The 16,528-nt window shown below is 43.0% G+C and overlaps 1 protein-coding gene across 6 annotated transcripts in view; it reads right to left on the bottom strand.

Moving 5' to 3' along the window:
- Positions 1-16,528, bottom strand: part of LOC121599641 (nyctalopin-like) — a 90,171-nt gene that overhangs the window by 18,179 nt on the left and 55,464 nt on the right. For 5 of the 6 annotated variants that reach the window (XM_041927612.1, XM_041927615.1, XM_041927614.1 and 2 more), the window contains exon 5: positions 8,545-8,589. The exons of the other annotated variant lie outside the window; for it this stretch is intronic. The gene's annotated coding sequence lies outside the window, so the exon portion shown is untranslated. The remainder of the gene's footprint in view (positions 1-8,544; positions 8,590-16,528) is intronic. 6 annotated transcript variants of the gene reach the window in all.

The raw sequence follows: 16,528 nt of genomic DNA on the forward strand, positions 1-16,528 counted from the left end.
GTCAGCTGTCGCCGTTTGGCGAAATGCGGAAAGAAAGTTTCTGGCGTTTCGTTTCGGCTTGCGCGCTTCGTGTACGCACCCGGTGGGGGCATGCAGCAGCATACAGTTAGAGTTACTGTATTTTCTTTCTCCCTTTTTCGTTTCGAATGCGCGATTGCTTCCCGGGCACGTCACTGCCCGGTCTCGGTCGGCAGGTAGCGCGAAAGGCGAATTAAATTTAGTTACTCGCCGGCACCAGAGATTAATGGGATTTTCACGGCATTCTGTGTGCCGAAGGAGCTGAAGTAGGCAGCACTGTGTGTTGATTAACGTTGATTTATGTTCGATTGCGCTTTATTGCAGCGTATGTGTGCGTGCGTGCGTGCGTGCAGAAAGGTGGCCCACAAGGCATAGTCTATTATGCTTTCTTGTTTGGACGGTGTCATAAAAACTGGTGGTTATAAATTGGCATCGTCTCGTCTCCATAAAAGAAAGAGTGTGTTCAGGTTGCAGCAGATGATGGCAGACGATTAGAAGTTATTTTAAGACGAGACAAGCTGTTTTTTTGTTTTTGAAATATAATTATGATAGAATGTATTTGTTTTTAACGGGCGGGTTTTACCAAGAAGTCATCGCAATTCACAATTAACGATAACAATTCGAGCTTGTAAATTACACTGCAAATGAGCGATGAGAGCATCATTTATCTATTTTTTTCATTTTTTTTCTCGGTCATCTACAACCATAGTTTACTATTAAATGAAAAACGTACAACCACAAAAAGCATACTTTCCTTTTCGACACAATACACATAATGAGCATCAGCACAGCGATAAGAGCATGAAAAATGGCAAACCGCGAAATGAGTCATAAATACGGCCCTTTTTGTACGGAAGCAACATCCGCGGGAAGAAGCTACAATTCATGCCCATTGGCTGATTACAACCGAGCAGCCGATGTGCTTGATTACAACTTACAACGGCCGCAACGATTTTTCCCATGTTACAAGTGGCATCTTTTACGGCTCATCGCAACGGATGCCATTAGACAGCAGCAAGCAGAAACGACGTGCGGCGCTTTCCTCGCAATTGCCACATGTGGTATCATTGGCACTGGTTTGGTACTCGTTCCGCGCAACGATGTTTAATTACGCATCCACCAACCAAGCCAACCAAAAACCCGTGGAGCACATTACCGGGAGCCGAAAGAACGAAAGAAAGAAAGAAATGGGCAACCCAATACGGAACACAAACCGTACGTACATTAAATTGATAAGAGAGCAAATAACTCATCTTTATGAGCCATCCGCGACCGAAAATGTGGCGTTGAAAGCAGCCGAAATCTTCAACTCCACACGGGTTCCTTCCTTTGATTCCTTTTTTCGGGCGGGTTTTCCTTTGCCTTTTCACCTCCAAGACACACAAGCCTCTTAAACGTGGACTGATTCCTCCAAAAAAAAAAGCGGGGCCGTACAGCTGTTTGTGCGGGGTTCGTGTTTTACCCGTCGATTTTCTCTCTCTCTCTCTCTCTCTTGATACTGCGTGCGTGGAAATGTATAAATTTTCCATTGCACACACATACCAGTGTACTTGCTTTGTGTCTACCATCTGGCGCTTTATTATAGCGTATTTTTATTTTTTTCCGTTATTGTTGTATTGTTATACATGAGACTCACTTCACTTCACTTTTCATTGGATTCAAACGGCGTCCAGGGTCGCGGGAGGGTAAAAAAGTGCATTGTCGGGCAGGCAGATAATAAATATAATACAGAAAATTATGTTGATTTACGGGAGTCGGCGCAAACATTCGGGCGGGCTAATGATGCTTTTTGTGCTCTGTTTCTGGTTGAACTGAAGGGGTGGGGGGGATGATTTGCACAAGGCAAGAAGGAGTGGAGTTTACAGAAGTCTTACTAACAATTGAGAATGGAAAACATTATCATTCAAAGGATTCTTTCAGCAGCAATATATATTTACTACTCTTTCCTAATTACCTTTTTCTTACGACTGAGCATACCTTACTTATTTATTTGTGAATAATTAGAATTATGTAGAGTAAATAATCAATTGGATACTATAGGACACGATTTTTTTATTCAATATAAAATAGTATTTAAGGGTTTTCTGATGACTTTTTAATGCTTTTTTGGTTTTTAGGCTCTAGCATAATGGGGCCCTACACGATTCTAGTTCAGCGTTTTTGTATGGAGTTTGACAGTTGGAGGCTGAAATCTTGTAAACACTCCACAAATAATCGCCACTCAGACAGCCTTCTTATAATTTACCCATTCGAGCAGTTTGGTCTCTGTCATAACAGTAATTTAAGAGCAATTTGGCGGTAAAAAGTGTTGTCGTTTGTTGTCAGTGAAAAGATATAAATAAGAACAAAAAGAAATCAAGAAATAAACCATAATCTGTAAACCATAGAAGAGAACACAGAAAAGGAGAATGGACCCTTAATCCCCCTCGTATAAACAGATGGTTAAAACTCTGATTATGGCTCCGTATGACGGAAAACATAGGAGAATATATCCCATCAAACCTACTAAGAAGAAGAAGAAGAAGAAGAAGAAGAACAAAAAGAGCATTGTTTTAATGATCTTTTAGTGGAAGAAGACGTCGGCGGTGTGTTCAAAACTGTTAAATGTAAAAAAACAGCCGAGAATCGCGTTTAGTAGAGCTATTTGTGCATCACCTTCTCCGGGTGAAGCGGCTGTTCAAGTCGAGTTTGCTAAAAAAATACATTGTAATCGTTGGTATAAGTTTATGAAAATGATTGAATACAACCATTAAACTGTAATATAATACATTTCGTGTTATTTATTAACAATTTGGCCGAAAGACTGAAAATAAAATAGAGGAAGGAATCTAGAATCAAAGGGTATGTAGTCGAGGTGGTCTCGTGTCATGTTTATATATCCAAATTTGAATATCACTTTTTGACAGGATGGGTGAAAACTTTTGTTGAAACAAGCTTTCTGGAGGCTTTAAGAATACTCAAAACACTGTTAAAATCTTCATTCAGAAGCAGAAGCAATTAAAATCAACCTTCTAAAATCATACACCTTGGGATAAGCTCACTTGTATATTACACCCACTTAGATAGCTGATTGAAAACTGCTATACAATGCAAACAGCTGACAGGCTGAAATTTCAGTCTATGAACTTGAAACGGAAAGGAGCCCAATATTAGAGCGCTTCGCTTTTCTTATTTTTTGATCATTACTTTTTTTAAAAAGACTTTGATTCTCGAAATTTAAAAATAAAGGGATCAAATATAGATGACGTTCTAAAAAAAGACAATTCATCACTCAGAGACGCTAGATTTTTGGATTAAGATGGCGTTGTAATAAACTCTAATACTGTATGGTACGTCTCATTCCTTTGATAACGTTGCGTAACTTATGGACGATCCACTATCACGCATCGTTCTAAATAAAAGCAAAATGAGTACTTTTTCGCCCGCAAAAAACAGACATTTTTCCTTGTTCTTTTCCAGCTCAATTTCACAATTGTTGTTCTTTTAAAACCAAAAAAACCAAAAAAAAAAAAACAAAATTAGCTGACGAGGACGACGTCAAAAGCTTCGAAACACTTCACACCTTCACATCCATTGGCAGACGAATGCAAAAACAAAACCCCTGTGCATGTTTTCGCTCGAGCGCGTGTGCACCGGATAATCTCCGTCAAAGGCAAACAAACAACAAGCTTCCACGTATTATGGCACGAGCTGCACGGTTTTTGATCTGCACGTTAAGATAGGATTTATGCAAAGCAATTTTCCATCCCTCGACAGATCCACACAAACACACAAAAAAAAATGGTACATTTTGTCACCTGCTTTGCTAAAGCTGCCTCACCACTATCCACCAGCAGCAGCAGCAAGTGCATATCGGTCGCATGGTTTGTGACGAGAATCGGATAAGCTTTGTTGCGTCTGAATGTGTGTGTGTGTGTGTTAAGCAGTGGCCACATTTGTGCAGTCAACCAGACGGATAAAAGCTTTTCTCCCCATCTGCAATTGCAAAAAAAAAGAGGGACAGGATGCTTTCATTCTAAGCTCCATGTACGATTCCGCCGACCATCTTCAGCATTAGCGTGCTTGGCAATGTCATATCCTTTCTTTCGTGTTTCTTTTTTATGTGAACTACCTTGAAGAAGCTGTAGGAGTTTTGTGAATTTTGTTTTCCATGGAAATCTGCACCTACGCTTGCAGATGATGATGATGATGATGATGATGATGTGATTGAGTGAAGGTATGCTTTCGTACCTTTTGGACTAAAACAAAGGCTCACGCTTTGCGTGCTTTTCCCAGAAATCCATTCGCCACAAGGGGGATAGATTTCGACCATGAATCCTACCACAAGCTGCTAGAAAGGTGCAAGTCCTTCGGTACGGCAATGTGTGTTGTTTCACCTTCATTTCACTCTCTGTCTCTCGCTCCTCCGATTGCTCCGCTTGCTGACAATATCCATTAGCGGTAATTGAAGCACGTGCTTTAATCAACTGAAGAATGGTTACATTTATGAGACAGTTGTCGTCCGTGAGGGTCGTTAGGCTTTGAGATTACGGCCTCTAACCGAACGACATCCTCTAGGCTCGATTGTCTTGCCACACCGTGGAAAATGGATCCTCATGTTCGCCAAAGTACCCCCAAATGCAATCGCAAATGAAAAGCTCAACCAGGAAACAACCGGGGAAACGATCATCGTTACCTTTTTTCCCAATTTCACCATTATCGCCCTGTGTTTGGTTGGCTGGCTAGAGAGTGATGTGTTCGCAAACCGGTCCGAAGATTAGGTACGCCCCATTTCGAGCGAAGGGAAATGCAATTGCCGAGCGAGAAGGAAGCGAAAAAAAAATGATCTCTAATTATTTTACCGGAAGAGGCAGTAAAAACTTCCCCCCTTTTTCACCATCCAGCAGCCCGATAACAATCGGTATTGTCTCAATCAAATCCCATCAACTTGCCGCAACCGACAGCAGCGTTGTGCTGCGCGTGTCGTGCTTCCGTGCAATCCTTTCTGTTTTTTATTTTTTATTTTTTGTAGTGTCTAGGCACTTCAATGGCTTGGCTTGGAAGCTAATGTTTGGGCAGGAAACCGACACTCACTCCCCACTACTCGCCGGACGCCCGCCGGTTTGGCAATTGAGTGGGTGAAGAAATGCTTTTTTATGATTCCCATTTTTGCGCCGGCAAGGAGCACGTCGGTTCGGGGTGCGGTTGCTGCCGCAAATGTGAATAAAGTGTCCATTTTAGTGGAAGCAGAAGGATTGTACGGGGTAAAGGGACACTTTTCGCTTTTGGGTGGATGTGAATGTGAAGGAATTTGCCATTCGAATGCCCGTTTCCACTCCGCTTCTTTTGCTTTCTGCCGCTCAACTCTCCCATTTCCCCATGCGATGCGAGAATGGTATCAAGCATTGTGCGACGACAGCCGACGACGTTGACGATTGTCGAACAGCGATTCGTGGGGGGGGGGGGGGGGTTAGGATGGAGGACCCTTTTTTGTCCTTCCTTCATTTCACTCCGTGTTTGTGTGTGTGTGTGTGTGTGAAAGAATGAACCAAAATGGGGGAATGAAGTGCAGGAGGTTTATGTTTGCCTAGCTCTCCATTATCATTTTCATCGTTGCTCGTCGGTTGTCGCTTGCTTTTTGGGGTAGGGGTTTCAGGGGGGAAGAGTCGTCCTTATCGTCATCAACGAGATTGTTTGTTTATTTATCTTTCGTGCGTTTTTTCCCCTTTTTATTCTTTTCTTCTTGTTCTTCCTCGTCCTTCGTGTTTGTTTCTCTGCGTCGTGTCGTGCCATTCAGTGCGAATCGTTTTTTTTTTTTCGTTGCTGTTGTTGCTCCTTGCTAGATTGCGTTCCTCGCTGTAGGAACACACAAATAAAGGATGCTGCAAGAATTGAGAAGGAACCGTACGTATGCGTGTGTGTGTTTTTGGGATTTTTTTTTGTCAAACTTTTTTTTCTTTTCGAGCAGCAAAACGAAACACAAAATGTTTGCAAAACAGTGAACCCCGGGAAATGCATCCTTTCCGAATGGAGCCCAAGCTTCAGCGTGGATCGAGAATCTGTCGTTTGTTTGATGATTTTCCCTCCACTCTTTTTCCCCTGAAAACAGACACACACACACACACACTTGGTACTTGTTTTTTGTTGTACACTTTGCTCCATTTTTAACCCATTGTTGGCTGGCTGGCTGGCTGGTGGTCTAAGGGTTTTTGGTCCCGTCTTCTTCCCCGGGGAGAGCAAGAAAACTTGCAGACATCCTAATTAAATTTCAACATGAATGATGTCTCGCCTAATGACGGTGCTGGTTTGGGGTTGGGGTTTGGAATGGAGCCCACAGGAGGTGGGGGGCAAGGAACGGGTTGAATTGGGGGAAACAAAACAAAAATTAAGAACCAGCGTTTGTCGGTGGTGATAGATCGTTGCCTTTAAAATTGATTGTGATTGTAGCAATAGCACAGAAAAGCAGCACAAAAACGCTTGAAATGGGCGCCACAGCAACAATGGGCGCTGTGTGTAATGAATACGAAAAGGAAAAAAAGGGTAAAAACACGAAAGAACTGCTTTTTTATAAGAATTTAAATAATGTTGGAAAGCTTATTGATTGAAAAGATGATGGATAAGAATTGTGGCAGTTTTTTTCTATTTGCTGGGTTTGATCACTTTTTGAAGTTGTGTCTTAATTTCGAGATAGAAAAGAACCCAATTACCACCACGAGTCCTTTCAGCATTGATTAACAAAGGGTTTTTGTTTTTATATTAAATTAGTTTGAAAAGGGATGGTTGAGAAAGATTGTTCTGTAGAACAGTTTTTACTGGCAAAAAAGCCGATCTAAAGCATCTTATACAGAGAAATCTTCCAATTTTAAATAATGTTATTCAAACAATGTTACAACAAACACTCTATCATACAAACATAAATCCATAAACATAAACCATACTAAGAAAGAAGATTCATTTTTGCTATAACAATAAAAAAAGGAATCACACACACACACATTTACAACCCGTACAGACTGCGTCGTTGGGCAATCGTAAAAGCAAAACAATTTCAACGCAAAAGTTAACCATCTCCCAGACTGTTGTCGTCTTCGCACGCTTGTCTACCGAGAAGCGGCCGAAACTATCCCTCATATACACAACAGCAGCAGCAGCACAACATAACCGTTGTCGGATGTGTAATGTTGCAGCATACGTGGAAGACGTTTCTGCCTGCTCGTTTGCCGCCTGCTACGATCAACGGCTGCGAGACCGGCGGACGGCGCTGCTCGGGTAATCACACATGCGACTGATTTTCTCGGATGATTGCAAACTGTCACTAGCATAAACAAGCGGAGTTTTCCACCCGCCTTCGGTCGTTAGGGCCGTGAAAACTCCACGTCCACGGCATTGGAGCGAGCGTACCGACACAGACACACACACCGTGCGCCGTTTTTGTTTGTTTGGCGCTGAGTTTTGTCTGCCGGAGTTCCCTGCAGTGCGTTCTGTGTTCTTCACAGGGTTGGCAATGCAAGCGTCGGTATGTGATGCGGCTCGCACAAATACACTCATACACCTTCCTTCCGGGGGAAGGGAACGGGCGTTAGCATAAGTTGCTTGCTATTCTTTTTTTTATCGTACACCGGAAGAGGGTGTAGAATAATGTGTTCGATCGCACATACCAACTTTGTTGACTTTTCAAGCCAATACGGCATGGGGTGCCGTGCGTAACCGTGCGTGACCGTGTTCCGGCCAAGGATACCAAGGGTTTTGCCTTCGATTTGAGACACACACACACATACAAAAGCCGTGTCTGTGTTTGATTGTTTTTATTGATTTCCTTCCCCTCCGATTCATTGTTCGATTGTCCACGAGTTGTCATTTGGTTGGTACGCATTGCGTGGTTTGAGGTCGGCTCTTTGATCGATTTTCAGCCGCTTCACTCCGGACACTGTTTACTGTCGCTGCTCCTGCTACACCGGGGGGGGGGGGGGGGGGGAGAAGTTTCAAGCCCTTTTTTGAACCGTTTTTGAAACACCCTCAGGGCAGGCAATATCCTCCGTTCGGTAAATGGTTGGAATTGTCTCCACGATAAATTCCTGCCGGTGCAAACAGGAACTGCAGCCAATGTTTCTAAGCGCATGGTCGACAAGTAAGTGTGGGTTTTGCGTTCGGTTTTTCTTGTATTTTTCAGCACAATTGCTTCCTGGCTGGAGGATTTAATTTAAAGTGCGCTGCACCACGGTACGGAATGGGGCGGAAAAAAAGGGAGCAAAAGAATGGGAGACGAACGTGCCGCTGGCACACGATTGCTGGAACTTGTCTGGCTTGGTAATGACATGTCAAAATGTGGTAGATTACGTTGAATCCTAATTTTGCGTGGTACTAACGAAGGATGTGGATGGAGTTTGCTGTCTGTGTGTGTGAGTGGAAAAGGGTTGTTTTTGCGCAGTATGGAAGATTTGTTAAATTTAAATTCAATTTGTGTTCGAACAATGTCTAAATTTAGTTAATTAAACGCATGATGTCAACCAGATATTCCTACAAAAGTCTTTACTTGAATGAACTTACTGTGTAATTCTGAGCATAGCTGTCCAAAAAGAGATGGTAGCTAACCTGTAAAAATAATAAGAGAAAGATATATCTTAGAAAAAGGTCAACTGATTATATATTGATACAATAACAAGGAATTCATAAAAATGCGATCCTTATATCATCCAAAAATATGTTCGAAAATTAAGAGAGATGATAGAATCAATACACATTTATTTATTTATTTATTTATTTAATTACGTCATCTAGCCTAGACTGGCCTATATAACTATTCTTGATGTTTCAATAGACTGGCTAACAATGGACCTAACCTATTAACATCTTACAAAACATGGTTATAAAGAATTACAAACAGGTAGCTATGACTAAAGTGAAAACGGTAAATAAATATATAAATAAATAACTTGATCCTTCTGATCGTCAATATGTGCCTCGAAGAATCATTCTAAGATTATTTACACTAACGTTAAGATCAACAGTATTGTATAAAGAGCTATATACATTAACCATTAGAAGTAAAGGGTCTTCGGAGCCAAATTCCGCCATGCTGCAATCAGATCTAAATAGAGCTCGTGGCCTTAAACTCCTGCTAGGGGCCTGAAAATGATTATTTTTGAAAATGGACGGGGCGTCAATGAATCCACCAATGGGCTTATGTAAGAAAATGCACTGAGCCGTCATTCGCCTGTGTTCGAGGGATTCCAGTCCAAAAAGTAGGCACCTGGTACGGTAGCAGGGATAAGTAGCGTTACGAGACCAATTCAGACGGTACCACAGGACGGGTGTGAATTTTCTTTGGATTGATTTAAACCGTTCAATTCTGTATTTTTGAGTTGATATCAATATTATTGAAGCAAACTTTAGAACAGGCCTAACTATAGCACAATATAAGGATTTTAAGGTATATGGATCACTAAAGTCCTTTCCAACACGTAAGACAAATCCTAACAAACGAAGAGCTTTTGAAATACATAACTCACAGTGATCTTCAAGAGTCAATCTACTATCTAGTTGTACACCTAAGTCATGAACTAAATATGAATATAAATTAATAAATAAATAAATTTCCCTAAAACTGAAACACAATGTTTGTTTAAATTTTATAATAACTTGGGTAACTACTATACTTCAATCGCCCTTGGAAGGTATAATTTAAACACTAGAGAGCCACTAAGATAAATAATGTTTTCAATTCTAACTTTTGGTATAAACATATTTCTAAAACTTTGGCAATACATTTCCATTTAATACATCAATGTCAAATAAATAGATAAAAAGCTGTGCATTTCGCATGAAGCTAACAACTAGCTTGTAGCTAATCAAACTTTTGTCTGTTTCAATCCTCCAATCTCTTTTCCCCTTTAAAACTCAAGAATAGCTCCCACTTTGGAATGGAATCGATTGGACTGCCAGCCTCACTACACTCGGTCTGAAAAGGGATGCGAACGAAAGCATTATGAAGAGCTTATTGCGCTAACAAAGCTTCCAACGCGAACATTGACCAGAACATATCTTGCGTGCAGCGTGCAGCGAGAAAGCTTTTTCTCTAGTTTGATGTTTCTTCATTTTCACATTGGCTCTACCACACCTCCTCCAAAAAGGCTTCATCTTCCCCTGGGTTCGATTGTGTATCGCTACACTTTTCTGGGCAACGGAAGGAAGGCAAGGAAAATAGCCACTTTTTGTCGTGCCACTGTTAAAACGAAGTCAACGAAAAAGATCCAGCATTTTCCAGCATGCGATCTTTCACCGGCCACACTGTGGCTTGCTGTGGGGACGGGGGTGTGCACACTTTAGCAGGGGGTAGATTAGTAGCTCTTTGTTACAGTGAGATGATTAAGGCACGCTTACACACTCACTGCCGCACAACGGGTACAGCCACGGCGACACAGGACACAGGACCCGTTTGGCAAATCGAGGCAAAAAGCGAACCAAAAAAAAAAAACGGATGAAAAGGATAAAATCTTTCAGTGCCGTGTGATTATTTCCATCACGGTACCACACTTGTTGTGACTTGTCGTGTGTGTGTGTGTGTGTGTGTGTGTGTGTGTGCGTTTTTTGTGTAAGGTGGACAGAGCAATGTCACGATGCAATGGGGGAGGGGGAGGAAAACAGAGATCCACTCTAGAAATGTCGCAGCATCAAAAAGATTTGGTTCCATGGATTGCTCTGTGAAATGACTCTGTCGTGTGTCTCTCCTGTCCTTTCCATTCTTCCAACCCTCTTGGTGGGCAAAATGATCCAACCAGCAAAGCGGGTCCAAACACAGAAAAGCGAACGAAACGTTCCCATCTACACAACTCAAGCAAGAATCGTTTCACTCGCGTCGGATAATGATGTCGCCTTTTGTCGCTGGATTGTCAGCTGGTGCCTTACCTTGGCTCTGTCCTGCAGCCTAAGCATTCGACTTAATAATAGGACAAAACTCACAACGAACAAGGGAAAGATGAGCGGGACAATTGCAATAGAGCCACGTACGTGCAATAGCGGACGGTTTTATGAACCGTAAGCAGTAAGTGTTTTGGTGTGATCACATAATTATTGCACCGGATGTAGCTGGCAAAAGGATTTACCCGTTCGTGGTAAATAACTGGAAATTAAACTGAAGTGCAGTTGAGTGCGGCAAGCAAAGCTTATTGGAGCTCATTGGTTTCCCCTCACAGATCGACTGTTTGCTTTCCGTTTTATTGGTTGATAGTAAATTGGATATAAATATTTTAATGATCATTCGGCTTGATCATTTTGTGGTCGATCGTAAAAGTGACCTTTTGCATGACACGTTTCAATCCATCCTCTTTTGCAATTTGTAACTGAATTGCAAATATTTATCTAAAGCTTCCTGATGAGCTTTGTGTGAGCCGTTTGCTTTTATTAGTGAGAATAAAATGAATAACTGCTTTCAAATTATTTAATTACAAAATAAAATCACAAACCCCGGTGCAGCCAGACACAGCTCATCAAATCAACGAAGGGTTGTGATCAACACCAGCTCCGATTTCATGTAGAGCTGGAATTAAAAGCCCTCTCCTTCACACTTCATCACTATCTCTATCTCTCTCACACTTTGTGTGCTGCAAATGCTCTCCTCCAATATCATAATCACATATTTTCATTACAGTAATGTGTATTTTTATTATTTCTTAATTAATGATATTTTGCTTTTATCACCGTGCCACCGCCACCGCCACCGCTAATGCTGATTGCAGTGCCCATTCACTGCAGTGCGTCTCCCCTGTGATGATTGTCTCCCGTGGCAGTAAGCCTCCCATTGTGCGTTGACAGTATCCATCATGAACAGGGCCCCGGTGCGAAGAAAGCCTTTTGCTATCTTTCACTGGAAACAATTCCACCAGCACCACTGGTGAAAGTGAACCGTATCGACCGCTCACTCTCTCCCCCCCCGTTTTGGTGATAAAGATAAGAAGGGGCTCCCTTATTACGCTTCGCCCTTCCGGAGCAAAACATTTGCGTTCTTAAAAGCCAGCTCGAGCCGACCCTTAAAATCGAAGAGGGTGACACTCCAGCTGACCGTAACGGAACATATAAATACGCCGGAGCATAGATAGCCATTGCGAGCTGGTGTCATTACTGGGCGAAATAAAAATCTCTCTCTCTCTCTCTCCCTCTCGCTCACTGGCTGGCCCCCAATCATCTCGAATATGCATTTACGACTGAAACGAGGGGGCAAGAGCCGGCCATTTTGTCACCGATAGCTATGAGTTATGATTATAGGGAGCTTATGCTTATTGTTCGGAAAATTAGATCAGCCTTCCCTCGCAGGGTTCTAGGGAGACCGAATCCCCACACTCACTCTTCCGGAAGTGTACAATTCGTTGACACAAAGGAGAGCGAAAGTGGGGTTATGAGGCCTCCGTGAGGAGCAAAAATGGCTGATAGGAATAATTTCATTCCGCACAATGTCCAACGGAACATTCTGTTCGCTTCTAACCGAGCCGACCCGGGCAGAGAGTTGTTTTAATTCGTTTATTACACCACCAGCAACGGGGAAGGATATTACTTTCAGCCGAACCCGAGCTCGCCTAATGGACATCAGCGCGAACGGGAAGAGGGGACGGACAGTAATCTCAACCTCCCGGGTTGGAGCACAAAAAAAAAAGGATTCATTCGAGATAGATACAACAAGACGCTGGTTTTGTTTCACTGCCCGATCACTGCGAAGGCAACGGGCAGAGACTGCAACTGGAGCGCGAAACAGGGGGGAGCCAACAAGAGGATAATAAATTTCGAATACCCGTGATTTGGGATTTTACTGTCGTCGGTGGGTCCGCGCGCACTGGCCACGAGGCGAAGTAATCAAACCGAGGCCATCCGCTGACCATAGCCGGCGAGTGGAACGGATTAAACAGCCGGCCGCCGCAGGACACAACGATGACACAGCGTGATTTCGCCACACAGCAGCCGAACGGAGACGGTTTGCGCCCCCAGAATCGCTGCACTTTCCCGCATGACAAATGCGTCAAATCAACGAAATTTTTGGGCCCCGGCGGAAAAAGTGCTGATTGAAGCAGCGGGTTGGTAGACACGGACGGATTCGCACGAAAGGATTGGTTCGTTGGGATGCGGGAAGCTGACCGTTGGGTGAAAAGTTTTGGCCCCCGCGGCTGCCATGGGAATGCGTGATAAAGAATCGGAAATGAACGGATCGGTGGCTGTGTGTGTGTGGCGTCTTTGGGTCGTTTTGAAAGAGCTTTGTTTTACTTTAGCTCGGCTCAGAAAGATGATGATGAGCAGCGATCGGAACAGATTGAAATCAGTTGAAACGAAAACGTTTAGTGTCCAGCGCTTCGCTTCAAATGGATTCCGAATGAAATGAGCTCAAAAAAGGAATTTTTTTTATTATCATTTTCCGAACCGGCAGCGACGACTTTGCGCACGGCGTTTGATTGGATTTCTTTTCCAATTGGATGGCGCGCTTTTAGTGTGCGAATATTAAAGGCAACTTTATCGACCATGTCGATTGAGTCGCGTTTGATGATTGATATTTAGCTTTATGCGTGTAATATAACTACGCGATAAAATGTGACGGTCATTTTATTTGTCTTCGTGCATAACTTCATCCTTTACCGTTGATTTGATTGATTCGCCCGGACTTATCGAGGTCAGACAAAAAGGAGCTGGTAATGCCTCATTGAAACAATTTGATCCGATGTAACAAAACCACAATTCCATGTGCAGCAAAGAAAAAGCCTTTTCCATCACAAAAACCAAAAACTATGGAAACGTTCCTGTTTCTCCTCCCCGTCACAAAAATGTGTGCCAAACAACAAAGAGCAAAATGCATTTTTGCAGTCTTGTTGGATTTTATTCTCCCTCCATTGTGGCTTTTTTTCCTGCTACCAAGATTTCGATGTAATCCCATTGTAAAGCAAAACATTTGCGTTGCCTGCAATCGATACGCTTGCGTGTTTTTACAACCCGTTTACTCTGTTTGAATGTTGGCTTTTTTTCCACATTGTGCAATTGTTTGCATGACCGGTGTGAGTGAGCAAACCGGTGAGAGTTTACATTTTGCGTAGCTTGGTGTTTTTTGTTGTCTGTCACAACGCACACTTGGATCACAGTGGGATTGGGCGGAACGCGCAAAAGGACGAAGCCGAACCTCGGTGATGTGGAAAATGCGATAAAATTGTCGATTTTTGCGTTGAAAGCGCGCTATTAAATGGAGTGGAGAATTACGCATGTGTGCGCTGTATTTTTGCTTGTTTTCCTGGTAAAACTGTAACCGTGAGCTTGTCTGTCCACCACCCGGAACGCATTACTGTAAGCCGTGAGTACGTGTAATAGCAACAAGATAATGGGTTTTTTTTTTTTGGAAAAACCACCACAAATCGGGTTCAAAATAGGCCGTGAAGGATGGAAATAACATTCGTAGAATATCGAACACCACAATTGACTGCTTAATTGAAAACCTAAAGCAGCTACATGCCGGTGTAAAAAATGGAATTTTCGCAGGAAAATTCATCACACGCATCCACTCGTGTCATATCAACAACCGCAGAAAATGGAAAAACAATGTTCACGGGCCGGAGCAGAGGAGTGTTTGGAGAGATTCGGGCTGAAAAGCAACATAATTAGCCACCGAGTACAGCAGCCCACAGAGCGGGACACAGAGTGTAGGCTCGGCCAGAGCGACGACCCATTAGCAGTACAAGCTGACCGAACAAGCCACCGGCATGAATTATAAACGACTTCCCTTCCACGGAACGGTCGTCCGACTGGTCCAATTCCAGACTAGACAGTGTGTATTCTATTGAGCATTTGGGTGTGTGTGTGTGTATGTCTGACCCTTTGTGATGTGCAACCTAAAACTCGTTTTAGGAGTTGTAAAGAATGTGTGGGATTTAACAAAAAAAAACATGAAGTACCACAAAAGTCTTTTGGGAGTCTGGACGGGTTTTCTTTCTCCCCGATAGGGAATTTCAATCAAAATGCACCATCATTTCTGTCAACATTCATGGTTGAGGATCAACAAACACAACTCGTTTGCTATTAGGTAAAGTGATATTGACAATTGTGCCTACCTTGCAGGGATCAATCCCTCGGACACGAAGTTTGCATGATCTGGAACTCGCTCGTACCAGCAAAACAAAAACTCTAATGTCCAGCTTGATCTCCACGCACGTGATGCGTGCAAACAGACCGATTGAAGGATGTTTTTTTTTGCTGCTTTCACTCCGCTCATCCCATCTCAAGCTGCTCGGGGACCACGGCGTAGCAGGCACGTCCAATTGTCCACACTTCCATTATTGCTTAACGGGATTGTCCCGGGAGGTAGTTTGATGCTCACAAAAAAGAAGTTGTCACACGGCTGGGCTAATCGAAAAACAGCAAAACCGAGTACTTATATTTCACTTCACACTCACTCACCGTTTGTTGTCACTGTTGTGAATGTGATGAAACTCGACTGCCCGATGTGTTGTGTGCCGTGGGGCGAGGATTTATGGGTTATTTGTTTGAACTGCCCCCTCGGACAAAGCCACGGGCAAACGGACGTGGTCAGACGATGATGGCTAGAGAGTTTTTTTGTTTTATTCGCACTCTATCACTGTAGCAAATCGTTACAGTGAGGGCGATAGCTATAGAGTTATGTGAGGTTTTGTGCTTTTATAATACAAGATCTTGAAGAATAAATGCCGTAAATGGTTTTAATTATGTAAAAAAAAGTTAAGTATAGGTCTTGAAACTGAATCAGAATCCATGGAGACTCTGAAACTGATCCGACACTCATCCGACACAACGTCCTTAAGCCACATGGCCATCCATACCGATCCTTGACCTGATATCGAACTATTCCAGTCCTGTAACTGATCTTAAAGACTTACTTGTTCATAGAAGAATCAGGATCTCCTATCGGTACTGAAGCTAATGCCTTATGCATTATCTGTCCTAAGAGAGATCTTTAGCTCACAGCGGTTTTAGAACGTATCCCAAATTCCCCCGATTTCTGCTCTGAAATTGAAGCTGAATAGCTCTTGATCGGGATACCAAAACTGTTCTTAAACTAATCTGAAACTCATTACGGTCTGGATACTGATCCAATGCCCATGTTGGTCTGATTCTGAATTCATACCACTTCTGGAACTGATTCCAAAAGGAACTGATTCCACAAATTTTGATCCAAAGCTCCAACATAACAAACTATTATGCACAGCAGTGTAAATGTGTGGATCTACTCTTCTGGCAGGTGTTCCCATCCCACCGCTGCAGAGTGACCACGGAGGGTAGGCATGAATTCCTGCACCGAACAATAAAACACTCTAGCACGCACCTATGAAGCCGGCAGGATTGACGATGTGACAAAAGTGATTCACAGGTGTTGCAACGTTCCGGAACAGAGCACAGCAACACACTCGTGTGACAGCGCAGCAAAACTTCGGGCAGGCTCTATGGCAGGGAATGATGAGGTCAGCTTTCTCGTTCGCTTCCCTCCAGCCGGTCGACGCTGATGGAGGACCGGCCGACGGAAGGGATGGGAAAAAAT

Source organism: Anopheles merus, chromosome 3L, assembly GCF_017562075.2.
Source record: "Anopheles merus strain MAF chromosome 3L, AmerM5.1, whole genome shotgun sequence".
NCBI lineage: Eukaryota > Metazoa > Arthropoda > Insecta > Diptera > Culicidae > Anopheles > Anopheles merus.